Source organism: Vidua chalybeata, chromosome 3 (genome assembly GCF_026979565.1).
Source record: "Vidua chalybeata isolate OUT-0048 chromosome 3, bVidCha1 merged haplotype, whole genome shotgun sequence".
Classification (NCBI taxonomy): domain Eukaryota; kingdom Metazoa; phylum Chordata; class Aves; order Passeriformes; family Viduidae; genus Vidua; species Vidua chalybeata.
The window spans coordinates 75791826-75808029 of NC_071532.1; positions in this window are offsets into that span (position 1 = coordinate 75791826).

Genomic DNA, 16204 nt, shown 5'->3' on the forward strand with positions numbered 1-16204 from the left:
CAGATGGGATTCATCTTAGGGTTATGAGGAAACTGCCAGAACTCACTAAGCTACTTTCCACCCAATATCTTTCCTCCCCGTGCTAATGGGGGAGGTCCCAGCATGACACCCATCTACAAGAAGGGTTGGAAGGAGAATTTGGGGAATGACAAGCCTATCAGCCTGACTTGCTGCCAAGCAAGGTTATGGAGCAGATTATCCTGAATACAATCACAGTGCGCCTACAGACCCAGACAGCATGGATTTAGGAAAGGCAGATGTTACCTGAATAAACTGATCTTCTTTTATGATCAGGTGACCCATCTAGTGGATGAGGCTGTGGACATAGTCTATCTGAACTTCAGCAAGGCTTTCAACACCATCTCCCATGATGTATTCCCGGGAAAACTGGCAGCCCATGTGTCCCAATCTGCATGTACAGAGAGGGGAGGAAGTTTGAAAATACTCAGAGCAAGATTAAGACACAAACAAGGACAAATGTTTGTGACAAAAATGATAATTAACTTTTATTTACTATCAAGGAAGAGAGCAAGGAGGAAAGACAGGAAAGCAATGAAAAGTGAAAAAATACAGAAGGGCAGACAGGTTCTGCAGGTGGACCTGGGCAGCCTGGATTGATGGATTGAGATCAACAGCATAAGGTTCAACAAGACGATGTGACAGGGCCTGCACTTTGGCTACAAAAACCTCATGCTGGGCTACAGGCTGGGGAAAGAGTGGCTGAAAATTGTCCCAGCGGGAAAAGCCCTGGGAGTGCTGGTTGACAGCCACTTCAACATGAGCCAGCCATGTGCCCAGGTGGCCAAGAGGACCAATGGCATCCTGGCTTGTATCAGGAATAGTGTTCCCAGCTGGACTAGGGAAGACGTTCTTCCCCTGTACAAGTACTTGTGAGGCTACACCTTGAGTGCTGTGTTGAGTACTGTGCTCCTCAATTCAGTAAGGACATTGAGGCACTAGAGCAGGTCCAGAGAACAACAATGAAACTGGTGAAGGGTCTGGAGGACAAGTCCTATGAGGAGCAGCTGAAGGAGCTGGGATCATTTAGCATGGAGAAAAGGAGGCCCAAGGGTGACATTATCACTCTCTACATCTCCCTGAAAGGAGGTTGTAGCCACATGGGGATTGGATTCTTCTCCCAGGCAACTAGCAGCAGGACAAGAGGTCACAGTCTTAAACTGCATCAGGGGAGGTTTAGTCTGGAGATTAGTAAAAATTTCTTTACAGAAGGGATCATATAGATATTGTAATGGGCTGCCCAGGGAGGTAGTGGAGTCAGCATTCCTGAGGGTGTTAAAGGAAAGACTTGATATGGTACTCAGTGCCAAGATCTAGTTGACAGGGTGTTCAGTCATAGGTTGGACTGGATAATCTCTGAGATTTTTTCCAATCTGATTCTGTGATTATGGTTTTTTTTTGATATAAGACATGAGTCTCCAGCGGGTGAGAACATTCAAATAATTTTCTGATGGCTAATAAGTCTCTAGAGCACAACCGAGAAAAAAAAATTAATTCACTTCTTCTTACTGTCCCTTTAGTCTGCTGAAGTTTGCAGGCTGAGAAACTCATGTTTGCCAGTGAGTTGAAAACGGTGGCCGAAGGCATATCTCTGTCTCTATGTGATCATCACCATATCCCTGATTTAAGCTTCAAATGATGCAACCGCAGGGCATGAATAGCACCATTGGCCTTGATGTATGTCTATAAAGTTTTAACTGTGCATTTAAACTGCTAAATTATGAGCTGCAAAACTTTAAGTAGTGTCATCTTAGCTCCTGATGCTGGCTTCTATGAGATTGTAAGAGACAGTATGTTTTCCGAGCAATTAAGTTTATTTATAATTGGAAAACAATTCTGAATCATTTCCTCAGTGATGTGCAATGTTTGAGATTATGAACAGGCAATTATCATATCACATCTGATGAATTATAGATTTTAACTGTCAGAGAAATAGATTTCTAATTGGCCATTAAGTATTCCAACAAATAACTACAGGGAGACAAGTACAGAAAAAAAATTAAGTTTTATTCATACAACATTACATATTTATGCAGCATTTTAGTGCTAAGTAACTATGTAGACAAGAATTAGAAACATGTGTATTCATGTTAATTTCTACCAATTTCTTAAGATAAATAAATAGGTAAAATATTGTGATTGTAATCCAAAGCACAGAGAAATCAATCAACTCTGAGGTCTTTAATAGTCCTGATATACACAATCATGATTCAGATTAGCACATTGACTTTTTAAATATCTCTTTCTTTCTTGTGAGAAGGCTAGTGAAAGCAAGGTACACACACACACGTGTTTGTTGTGCACCATAAATGTGAGTGTGACAGAGGGACATACTGCATGGTATTTTGTTAAGTTAAATATTTTTGAATAAGGTGAAGAGTAGTATATACTTTTTACACTGTACTGGTGCTATATATCTGTGTTATATGTAACAACTAATGCAAAAAAAAAAAAAAATCCCTGTAGATTTCATTGAAAATATTATGCCATTCTCATGCTGCTGAACCAGCATCCTTTGACCCATAGACATTTGAAAATATGAATTGACATGAAAGAATCTTGTTAATATACTACAAAAAGTTGCCACTATATTGTAGACATTGAATCAATAATAGCTGTAGCCTGATAATATACATAAGTATTCCCAGGACCTAACAATAAGCTCCTAGGTGCTCAAATTGGACAGCTAGTGTAACTGTGGTTTAGATCAGAGCAAGCAAATTAGTAATGGAAAATTATATTAGGAAGAAATTCTTAACTGTGAGGATGGTGAGGCACTGGAAAAGGTTGCCTAGAGGATGCTGCATCCCTGGAAGTGTTCAAGACCATGTTGGATGGGCCTCTGAGCAACCTGGTCTAATGATATGTAAGTTGGAAATAGATGATTTTTAAGGTATGTTTCAACCGAAACTATTCTATCATTCAAAAAGTCCCATAGAAAGGTACAACAAATTGACATGGCTAGACACTAGAGCAATGGATCCTTAGGTATTCTTGGGTACAAGAGGATCATGGAGTCCACCGCTTGAGTGAATGGCCCCTATGAACATTGAACCCATGACCTTGACATTATTAGCACCATGCTCTAATCAACTTATTGTCACATGCAAAAGCTATTTTGGTGGGAAAAAGTCCTTTATATTTATTGAAGAACAATCAAGTCTTCTAAGAAAACAGATAAACCTTTTGGTTTCTTAATTAATGTGTGAAATAACTACAACTGACATGAAAAAGAACTTTCTCTTATTTATGAATTAAAAAAAAAAAAAAAAGGCAAGATTTTCTTTTTGTTTGACTCCTCTTCAGGGAGCAATTTATTCCTTTAGGATCAGAGTATAAAGGTCTCTGTATGGGGCTGCAGCTTTAAGTAGTTAGGAAGAGTGCCTACTGCAGTATGCAGAAAATTGTTAGCAGCAAACTCTCAAAATTTAAATGCATTATGTCTATGCTATGCTGTCTAGCTGCTAAATCTTTATGTGGGTGTTTGTTTAAATCTTTGCATCTTCTGTAAGCCACTTGTCTAAGAACTAGACTCTCCCCTTTGTGGCAGCATTACAGCAGCCATAAAGGGAGGAGGATGAAGTGGAGTTTCAAACTGAGTTTAAATGTGAAGGATTAACAGGAAGCAGTTTCTATGTGGCAACCTTTATCAATTTGACTTGATACAAGAAGGCTCTGTAGATATTTCAGATATTTTTCTGTGCTGTTTCAGTAACCTTGGGTTGAAACATAGTTTGTATTATACTACTGTAGAATCTTGCCAGGGTTGCTTCATTGATAATATCGATATAATCATGATCCTATAAGCATTTTGTCCTGACATATTCTATTTAAATAAGTAGTAAAATACAGGATTACAATTTAATTTTTTTTTAAAGTTTTTTTTTTTTTTTCTATAATGTGAAATGAGCCACATACAAGTTCTGCTAAGAAATAAGTATTTTGAATACACTAAAACATATTTTCTGGAAATAACATGCCTATCCTGGGATAACATGAAATCCTGGGCCAAGTTTTTGGCTCCCCTCCTATTTACTTCAATATCAAGTGCATTCTCATCTCTCAACAGAAGACAGTGACCTCTTTTCAGGGAAAAGGTACTTCAAATATTTAAAAATAGATGCTAAAAATAAAATCTTGTCACTGCTATGGTATCTCATGATATGTCAAAGCAAAAAGTTCTCCCACAATCACCTCTGTCATTTGGTAGGGAAGATCTATTCAGAGGTCAATAAATACCTTCATAATGAAACCAATGTCTTTTTCAGTGGAAGGAAGATTAATTCAAACACTGGAGTTCCTTAAGCTTGTTCATTGACTGAAAAATATATTGTATAGATTGAGTATCTCACCTGACCTTAGTGAAGCAGAATACAGAGAAGATGATAGTTTTCAGAACCAAGCCTAGGCCAGAAAACCAAAAAGAAATTTTGTATTCACAGTGTGTGCATCATCTGAATTACATGCTGGGACGGCTCATCAGGGAGCTCATCTGCTTCTTCTCGTTTGCCTACATCCTAGTTTCCATGAAAAACAGATCAAGAAGAATATCCCTAACAAAAGCCAGTATATGTTCTAGAGTTACCCACTCTGAGCAATGTGGGGATCAGGTCAATACAAGTGCCCCAGTATGTCATAGATAAATGTGTGAGTGCATAGAGGATGGTGTCTGCCTGTATTTGGAAAATGTCACTTTACATTCAGATATACTAGTGTCAAGTAATGAAGTCCCATGTGGTAAATGTCAATCAATACCTATTCCAAGGTTAAAGTACAACCAGCAATTCTGTGATAGGGATTCAAAGCACAGAATCAATTAACTTTCATTTTGTTTAGTGCTTTTTTTTTAGTGTCTTCTAAAGGATGTTTATGATTCTGAGTGAAACTTGGTACAAACTTTGAAAAACCTATTCAGTATGAATTTGTGTGTGTACATATATATCCATGTAGAAATAGCAATAATATGTGGATTGTGTAGATTTATAAATTTTTATTTTATCATTTGCTGATTTATTGCACAAAATTGTTGCAATATTAGCACTATTTACAAAGCATGCAAGACTTCATACTCTATGCTTAATCTGCAATGTTTCTCATAATTCATCTGTAGTATGATGAATTATGTATTCTCCACTTGCATGTGGAGGTGACTAATGAGAAAATCAGATTAGGTCATTTAAGGCAGTTGCTGCTTTAATGGATAAGCAGCATGAATCTATCACTCTGGTGACAATCATATAAGACACATATATTTGCATACATACATAGAAAGAATACAGCATACATAGAAATACAGCTTTGTTTAATTAATTTCAATATAAGGCATATTCTTACATAGATGTATATGTATATACTGAAAGAGAAATGAGTCACTGATGGGGTCTTGATTAATTTTAAATTAATAATGAAAATTTATTTTAGAACACTAAAATTAGCAAGTGCCAGTATCTCAAATGAAACATGTTTGTGTTCATTTCAGGTAAAAGTTTGTCAGATTACTATACAAAGCATGGAGTGAATTTCAGTTCTGATGACAGAAAAATGCAGCTCTGCTTCAGTGGTGAATGAATACATCTGTACCTGTCTTTGCTCAGCAGACTCCAACTCTTTCAGACATGGTAAGTGGGGTCAATTCTAACCAAGCCTCACTAGTGCAGTTTAACCGGTTTGGAATATACTAAAAGTCAGTGCTAAATAGGCAGTTTCCTTTAATGTTATATGAGTGGTTTTTTATGAGGCCAGATATACCACCTTAATGCCCCAGGGCACTTTATAACGCAGAGAGTCCAGAGAGATGTGATTAGAATCACACTGGGATTGCCACAGTCAATCCCAAGAAACTCTCTATCTGGATAATAATCAAGAGCAAAAATAAACTATCACATTATACATATATATCTCCATTTATTTGTTTTGCCAAGTGAAGCCACAACTAAGGAATGGGCCTTTTTTTAGTGTATTTTCAAGGTCACACCATGTACTTGTTTCTCCTGAAAAGACTATAAATTTGCTGAGTGAACCCATAGGAGCAAACAGTTGATAACAAATGGACTCTCTGAGGTAATCTAAGATTGTGCACTCAGTTTCTAATTCTGTATCTTGACTTTTAAAATTACTTTGCTTTCTGTGGTGATGATGAGACAGTGAGAAAATATCCAGATAGACCACAAATACAGCACACACACACAAAAACACACACACATAGAGAAAAAAATCACTCAATCCACTGTGTTCTGGGGGAGAAGAACGTACACATATATATATATATCTCCTACAGATTCAAAATCCAATTAGAACAATGTTTACTTTGTTCACAATAAGGAAAGTTAGTAGCAATCTAAGAAATTTAGGGTCCACTGGGAACCAGAAAAGCCATTATGTTTGATGAAGTCATAGAGATAATTAAAAAAAAAAAAAACAAACCCAAAGGGACCCCACCCAATACTGTCATTTGGTTTTCTTTCCAGGAAGTTGAAAGTGTTGCATGACTGTAGCACCAAGGTAAGAGAGAGTGGAGAATCACACTTTCATTTAAGCACTGCTTTTCATCTGAGGCAGTCAGAGGGCTTCTCTTTCAGTTCTCACAAACTGCTTTGAGGCCAGTAGGGGGTTATTTTCCCACTTCTAAACTAGTGCAAATTGAGACATGGAAAGTGTAATTGACTCAAGTCCATGAATCCAGTTAGAGGCAAAAGAGTGGACAACCTCCAAGAGGTTTCCATTCATCTGTTCTCTGAATCTCAAGCATAAAATATCTTAATGTGTTTTCAGTTGCCAACACTCTTGAGTTTTTTGTGCATGAATTACTTTGCTAGTGTAGTTGGCTTGTGAATTTGGAACTTTTTCCTTCTTTTTGAGTGTCTTTTCATTTGAATAACAATAAAGGGAATGATAAAATGATCCCAGTGGTTTCTGTCTCCATTGCTAAAAAGATGAGCTCTGCATGAATGATTATGAAAATAGTGTTAAAATTTGCTTTTATTACCCACAGAAAAGTGTTCCATATAACTATCTGTTTTCAGAGTCAAAACTGTAAGGGTTTTTATATTAGGTATAAGGAAAATATTTCTTTGCTGAATGAAATACTGGAATGAGCTGCCCAGGGTAGCAATAGTGGTTGTCACCATCCCTGGAGGTATTTAAAAGACATGTAGGTATGTCACTTAGGGACATGTTTTAGTGGTGAATTTGGCACCTGTTAAGTTAATTGTTGGACTCAGTGACCTTAGAGGTCCTTTCCAACCTAAATAATTTTATGCTTCTATGAATATGAAAGGGAAAGTGTTTTAGAATTCATTTGGTCTTACAATGAACTGTCAGGTGTTTCTGCTGTTCGGAGAAAGTCTCTAGGAGGGTGCAGACCTATGCATCTCCAAATAGCTGGATTATTTTGTATACTTAGAAGGTTGCAGGAGCTGCCACTTCCATGGAATGAATTATATTGGATAATTTATACTGTGCAATATGCTGAATAACTGTATTTTAATTTATACATTGTTTGTTGGCAGCAATCTGTGACAGTATCAGCTTCTAACATAATTATTGACTATCTCTCAAACAGAGAACAACTGATACCTTGCAGCAGGCTGATAGGCAATTATTATAGTGCTCACCAGAACATGCTTTGTGCTCAGTAAAGCCAATAGCACAATATTTTTGGAGTTTCTGGAGGTAGGGAGGATATGTACATAAACCTGCCTTTTAGTTAGATCTATATTAGAATGTACTTTTCATCTAATCTCTCATCCTCAAAACGTTAAATACTGGCTACAAGCTGGTTGATATTTCTCTGATAGGCTTGATGTTTCTCAGTACATACGCGTAGAAAAACCAAAGAGGAAGCCTATCTGAAAGCACCACTCAGATAGCTGTGACCCCCACTAGATTTGCCCAGTTCTGACTGATTGTCCTGCTCAGATTTGGAAAACAAAGAAGGAATGGAGGAACTTTGTTGTGTGATTCTCACTGCGCTTACTTCACCCGCTGTGTAACACAGATAAACTGGCAAAGCAGAGGTTGATGCAAACCCTCAATTGGCCTCATACATGGTGAAAGCCAAAGGGATTGTCTTCAGCTTCATGATAAACAGGACCATTAGTGGTTTATGATGACCATCTCTACCGAAAATAATGCACAGCTGGAACATAGCCACTCAGAGGTGGAGAGGAACATCCAGAGATATGTGGTAGTGTAGTGGGGGTCGTGTTGTTAGATGGGGGAGCCAGGTCACCATCTTCTTGAAAGGTGGGAGCAAGCATTCCCTTTCCTAGAGGTACCCTGACTGCTACTAATCAGTATTTGGGCAGGGGGCTTGCTTGGTATGAGTATGTTGTGTGTCCTGTTCATTAAATTTTAAGCTGTGTGTTGCTGAATTTCATGGTATAGTCCTTCTGGCCACACCAGTTAAATTTCCCTGTAACAAGAAATCAGAGAGGAAAGGATTGCTTTAAGAAGTGAACAGATGTGCAGTCAAAGCTAAAAAAAAAAAAAACCACACTTAAAGAATTAAACTAAGAGCAGCAAAAGAAGTAATAGTGCTGTCAGAAGATGATATCCAGGAGGTGATTAGATCCTTTACAGCATATCATCTCCTTTCAACACAAATGTCACAAAAATGCAATTGAATATCAAATAAAATGAAATAAAGTGTCAGGTACATATACAAAATATACCATTCTTAAGCAAATGAAGGACTTCAAACTAAGTAGCAAAATGAAATCAAATAACTTGTGACATCCTACATTACATATATTTGCCAGGCAGCTGAAAAACACTTGTCAGTGTTGTATGCATTTACTTTCAATGCATTTACTGGTACTGAGCTGTTGTGTTTTAAAGTTCTTGGACTCTTAGCTTAAGATACATTTTTCTGAGTGGAAGTTACCTAGTTAAAATTTCTTATGAGACATGAATGGTATGTAGGTGTTTCAGGGCTTTTAATGTTTCTCATCTGTGTGGCTCTTTTTTTTTTTTTTTTTAATTTCTGTGTAGTATCCATCACTGTAGATTTTCTGTGCCTAACCAGTTTTCATTCTTCCTGCCTGAGCTTGGTCTGTGGAGTTCTGAATATTAAATATGCTGGAAAACAAATTAGCAATATTTTATCAGATATTAAGTACCAACTGCATTTCATTTTACTTATATCTTCAAGCTGTTGCAGAGAAAAATACATCTATAAAATCCTAGCAATTTTGATATAACAGAAAAAAGGTAGAGAAGATTGAAACAGGAAATTGTATCTAGTGGCACTGAAGACAAATTGTATAATCAGAAATCCCTATGTGCCATTGCCATATTCATTTATCATTAAGAGACACGTTTCAAAACAGAAAGGGCAGTAAACTTTTTCTCCACTTGTACAGAAAAAGGAGTTGAAAACAACAAAAAAGTTTTATTTTTTAAAGATCAGAGATCTGTTGGCCCTTTGTTTGTTAATTTATCTATGATCTACAGTTAAAAATACATCGAATCTTACTTTTACAAATAGTTTATCCATTCAGACCTGGACTTATTGAAATATGGAAGTATCAGAAAATTGTACTGGTTTTTCTAAATTCCTTGTTTAGAGGAAGTGATCTGCCTCCCTGGAATAAACAGTCCACAGGGTGAGGAAATAAAAATACTGGCAATGGAAAACTGCAAGTCTCTTATACCTGGCTATATTGCTTCTCCAATAAAGAGTTACATTTATACACAAGTAGCAAACATTGCTGAAAAATACCTGAGGGTCAGTACCAAGAGACAGCTCTTAAATTTTGTGTCACTCATAATATAAATGAGATTCCTGTGGGAGTGATATGCTAACACTGAAATTTTTTTGTAGTAACTCATGCTACAGTATCTGATTGTCAGGTAGATTTCCAGTTGACAAGGTGATTTCATGGAGAAGCAGTTCAGAAAGTATATTGAAGGAAGTTCTATTTATTTATGTTGCAAATAATCTTAAGTTCAGTGCTGTTAGTTTCACACAAAACATCACCTTGGCTATAGAATGAACTCCTGCAGTATGGTAAAGTCAGTTTATTATTGTTGCCTATTTATTATTTATGATGTACTAAAGACCTAGAAATCCCATTCAGAATCAATCTGTAATTAGGCCTGGGTTGAATAGACAGATAAGAATAAAGAAATTCTGGGCTCCATAGGCTGTGCAGATAATTATTTGCAAGCTCTGATCCCCTTGACAAGAAGAAATCTGCTAATTTCTCAGGAAGCAATATGAACATAGAGATTACCTTGCTGAAATCCTAAACATAAGCTAATTGATGTATCAGGCATGTTAATATTATAGTATAAGCATTACAAATGATGTACAGACACAGGCTTTTCTGGATCTATAATACCCAACCCTATAACTGAGAAGGGACAATGGTCAGAAATTTCCAGATAAATCTCAGAACTGTGAAAATGTACTTGTGTGTCCAACCGCAAGATAACCACTTAAATAATCCCTTGCACATGTGGTATGAAAACTTAAACTGGATCTTTTAATTGTAGAATTCTAGAGCCATTCAGTTGGGAAAAGACGTTTAAGATCATTAAGTCTAACCATTAACACAGCCAAGTCCAACACTAAACCATGTCCTTAAGCGACATGTCAAAACATATGTTAAATACCTCCAGGAATGGTGATTCCATCACTGACCTTCACAGACTGTTCCAATGCTTGACAATCCTTTTGATGAAGAAATTTTTCCTTCTATCCAATCAAAACCTCCCCTGGCACAACTCTGGGGAGGTTTTGTCTTTTCCTATTCCTTGTTACTTTGCCTCCAGGCAAGACAACTCCAGCTTTGTCAACTGCTCCCACCAGTCTTGTGCTCCAGACCCTTCACCAGTTCTGTTGCCCTGCTCTGGACATCCTCCAACACTTCAATGTCCTTCATGCACTGCGTGCCCTAAAACTGAACACATGATGCAAGGTGGGGCTCATCAGTGTCAAGTTCAGGGAGATGGCCACTGCCCTTATTCTGCTGGCCACACTATTTCTGATACAAGCCACAACGCATTGAAGCATCTGATAAAGCATTTTCCTTTTTGGCACTGTTCTGGCTCATGTTCTTCCAGCTGTTGACCAGCATCCCCATTGTTTTTTCACTAAGCAGCTTTATATCTACTCTTAGAATCATAGAATCATTAAGTTGAAAATATCTTTAAGGTCATCAAGTCCAACTGTTAACCAAGTCTGTAACACTACATGAGGTTATTGTGACACAAGGGCAGCACCTGGCACTTTGCCTTGTTGAACCTCACACAATGGTTACCAGACCACTGATCCAGCTGTCCATATCTTTTTACAGAGCCTTCCTGTCCTCCAGCGAATCGACACTCACCCAAACTTGGTGCTATCTGCAAACAGACTGAGGATGCACTCAGTCCTATTGTTCAGGTCATTGATAAAGATCTTAAAGACTGAGTCCAACACTGATCCTTGGGCAACACCTCTGGTGACCAGCCACCAACTGGATTTACCTCCATTCACCACCACTCTCTGGGCCCAGCCATCCAGAGAGTTTTCTATCCCATGAACAGCGCGTTCACCCAAGCCATGAGCAGACAATTTCTCCAGGATAATAAAGTGGAGAATGGTGTCAGAGGTTTTATTGAAATCCAGGCAGGCAACATCTACAGCCTTTCCCTCATCCACTAATTGGGGCATCTTGTCATAGAAGGAGATCAAGTCAGTCAAGCAGCACCTGCCTGTCATAAATCCCTGCTGGTTGGACATGATTCCTTGGTTGTCCTACCTGTGCCATATGATGGGGTTCAATATGATCTGCTTCTTGACTTTCCTCAGCACCAAGGTCAAGCTAACAGGGCTGTGGTTCCCCAGACGCTCCCTCTGGTCTTTCTTGTAAATGGGCAACACTTGCCAACCTCCTGTCAGCTGGGACCTCCCTGGTTAGCCTGAGCTACTGGTAAATTATTGAAAGTGTCTTGGTGAGTGCTTCTACTAACTCCCTCAGTACCCCTGAGTAGATTGGGTGGATACCACCTGTCCCTGTAGACTTGTGTGTGTTTAAGGGGTGCAGCAGATCACTGACCATCGCATCCTGGATTATGGGGGCTTCATTTGGCCCCCTATCCCTGTAACCCAGCTCAGGGAGCTGCGTACCTGAAGAACAGCTGGTCTCACTATTAAAGGCTGAGACAAAGAAAGTTTTAAGTACCTCTGCCTATTCCTCATTTGTCACTGTTTCACCCTGTATCCAATAAAGGGAGGATTTAAAATTAGCTCTTCTTTTGTTGCTTTTTCTAAAAAGTTTCTTTGTTATCTTTTATGCTAGTGGCCAGATTAAGTACTAGTTGAGTTTTGACACAGCTAATTTTCTACCTGCATTACTCCAGAGCATCCTTGTAGTTCTCCTGAGATGCTGCTCTTTCTTCCAAAGGTTGAAAACTCTCCTTTTTCTTCCTGAGTTCCAGCCAAAAGTCTCTGTTCAGCCAGGTCAGTCTTCTTCCCTGATGGCTTGTCTTTCGTCACATGGATATGGCCTTCTCCTGTGCCTGTAAGATTTCCTTCTTGATGAATGGCCATTTTGCTTATGTGAATTTATAAAGAATGCTCTTATTTTATTGTAGACACAGTTTTAACTTTTATAGGCTTGATAAAGAATCTGGTGGAATGTGTTCTAGTGTGTTCACTGAACTATAAATAATGTACAACATGATTATGCCCTTGCTCGTGTGGTGTGTTCCACTATCCAGGTCTGGAAGAATATTGATTTCTATTTTTCTGATGAAGATAGGATTAACTAACCACTTATTGAGGGAAGGAATAGATTGTGGGCATGAACTGGAGGAAACATTTCATTCTCCTTAACTGGCTATTTGTATATAAGCACATGGCTTGAAGGCAGTTCTGGAAGTCCCTCTTAATGCTTGAAATCCTTGAAAGTTGATCCTTGAAATGCTTGAAGTCCTTGAAATCTCATTCCCAGTGTTTAGACACGGTATCAAATATCTCAGTCTAAAGGACCACAATTATCAACTGCAAAACACACTTTGTATCTTACTTTCTCATTTAACTTTTTAATTAGTACAAAGCAGTCCACATCTTATGAATAATTGAACATATTTTTATCACATATGAACATTTCCTTACCTATATGATACAACTGTAATTTTACAACCAGCTTCTTAATTATTTCCTTATTGACAAAACAAAATATATAATTCTTCCACTGTCTTTAAACACTAAACTTTTACTAGATTCTTCCAAATGCATTTTTCTGTGTATATTCTCTGTCACTGAGAAAAAGGGCTGTAGTAGCATATTAACCATAGGTCATGCTATGTATATTTGTGGAAATCTATTCACCCTTAAAATAATAATAAAAAAGCCACTTCACTAACTCGGCAAAGAAACTCCAAATATCATTCAAAATGTCTGTTTCCTGGTGTAAACACTTCTGTCCAAGGCATTTTCATGGTAAAACCATGAATCTTCAGATCTTTTCAAGCTTGTCCATGTGAACACTTTTACACATCACAGCATGCATTACTGAGTTGTTTGTCATATTCCTAAGGATTTGTAAGAACCAAATTGTTTTAAGTAAAATGACAGCTATAGTTGTTGCTTGTGTGAAGAAATATTTCCAGATATGTCTATACTGTCTACCACTTCCATCCTCCTAGGAGTAGTATTCTTAAAATATATTTGCCATTAACACAGTTGTTTGGAATGACTGTTGTTATAACACAATTTTTAGCACACTAAACTCAGAGACTTCACATTCAAGTTATTTCTACTTACTTGTTTGTTTATTCAGTTAGTTGGTTGGTTGGAGGGGTGGGTGCGTTTTGGTGTGTTTGGATTTTTTTCCTTTTGGCTTAACAGAAGGTACTGCTATTTTTATTTACAATTTTCTGTTTTAACAGTCAAATTTTCTAAATACTGACATTCTTGAGAGTAACTAATTTTTTGCTACTCAAGTTTTTGTAAATTCCTAGTTTCTAAATTAAATTCTAGAATAAAATAATCTAAATTCTTTATGGAGTAAGTTTTTCAAAGACCAAATTTCTTAGTATTTATAAAGAAGAAAATATGACTAGATTTTTGAAAATGGCATGTTGCTCACAGTATATTTTGCATTTAGAACTGTCTTCTAAGGGCAAAAGCCATTAGTTACTAATCCCTTAATGAGAACAGACACTCTCTTAACTGTGTATTTTGCTGAAGAATAGTTTGCACTTTGCCCTCAACACTAGGTAATTAGGTTTTTTTAACATTCATTTTTTTAAATATTCATTGTACAGGAAATGTAAGATAGTTCTGGTTGCATTTGTGGTCTTTTCTGATGTTTATCCATGCATTTTTAGTGTTGTTTCTGTATGTTTCATACTTTCCATAGCACTTCCTTGCATGAAAATGAGGATGGGTACAAATGTGAAAGGCACAATGAAGACATAATGCCTGATAGAATGTGATTTATGTTGCTGTAATTCATATTTTGTGTGCTGATAATATGTTCACATGTTATTAGACTGCTAATGATGAATTATGGAAATGTAGACCACACATTCTAACATGATTAGAAATGGTTTTCATAGCAGTAATTAAATTAAAAAAATATTCTAAGTAATTATAATGTTGGGGTTTTCCCCCCCTCATTGAAAAAAAAACCCAACAGTATCTGATGACACACCACTGAAATCAATTACCAGTTTACTGTCAGCATCAACGGGTATAATATTGAGCATGTTTCATCACTGTTTTTTTTTACAAAAATGGACTACAAGGATGTAGTCTTAATTCAATAAAAATAATATAGAAAATAGAATGAATATACTTAAAACCTCCAAAAAAGTCTCTTTCCTAACACAAACTACTTTAATGACTTGTTCAAGAACTACTGCAGGCTTTAGCAAAAATGCCAGCATTGAATACATAATCTCTCTCCCCTACCTCCTGCCTAGCAGCAGAGTTCAACAGTGCTTCAGAGGCATCTTATCTTCTGAAGTTTTAATACTTCTAATTTATTTTCTGAAGAGAAGGTAAAACCTTAGAGCAGACCAACTGCCTCTGACAAATTTGCTGCCAGCAGAGAGCTAAAGGGAAGAGGAATCCACAGCATTCATCTTTCACACAAGTTGTGTATGAACCATGGATGACTGCAGGTAGATGAATTTCAAAGGTGGACAGTCCTGTCTCATCTGGATGTTGCAGGCTGTGGAAACTTAAAACCAGCAGGGATGCTTTTAAGTCAGGTTTTTTTATATGAAAAGCTAAATTTAGATAACAAACTTGATGCTCAGTTTGACTTTTTAAGCACAAATGTTACTTGAAAATAGTCTTGTATTCTTTACACAAATACAAACAAATATTTTACTTTTGAGTACCTTCAATTTTGCCTTCAGCCATTAGTTTGAAAACAGTTCCTCATATCAGAATTTTCTGGTCACATATAAAATTCTGTAACCAGGCAAACTATTAAGCACATTATATGAACTTGTCCTGAAGTTCAAAAATCAAAGTATTTTATATAAATTTAAAAACAAGAAAAGAATTCAAGATCTCATAAAAGTATGCCTTTTTAAAGTCTGGTTTCAACCAAAGGTTTAGTTATTTAAGTATTTATTTGGAGCATCCATTTCATAGATAAAATTCAGCTTAACATCTTAGGCTTACACTGAGGGTGGCAGTTCTTTATGTTGCTCTTGACAACTTTTTTTTTTACTTGCACTTCTCATTAGAAACATAAGCTGTTCTCTTTGTTCTATGGCAAAATAGACCTAGAAATGCCATGGCATTGAAAGCCTGAGATGGGACACACTGATGTTTGCCTACATATTCTTAGGAGTTGTAAGGTGTTCTATGAACACAAAACATAAGACACAGCAATAGACAAGTTTGGGTTTGTTTTTTTTTTAACTGAGAACTAAAACAGAATTCCCAAACTTTCAAATCTGTTTTAAATTGGAGTATGTATTACTTAATGTGTATTTTACCAGAGGACTGAGAAGTGATTATTTGAGTCTGCTCCATCTGGAGTCTTTCCATTGATTGCAGTGGGACTTCACTTAAGCCCTTAATACACAACATTTTCTTTCATAGAAGAGCATCTGAAACTAGGTCATTTAATCTACTCTCACACTAATTTAGGGTTATTTCCCTATAGCACATGCATTGACTTGTTTAGTTTAAAATATCACAAAAAAATTGCACCAGTTCTAAAATTTTCCT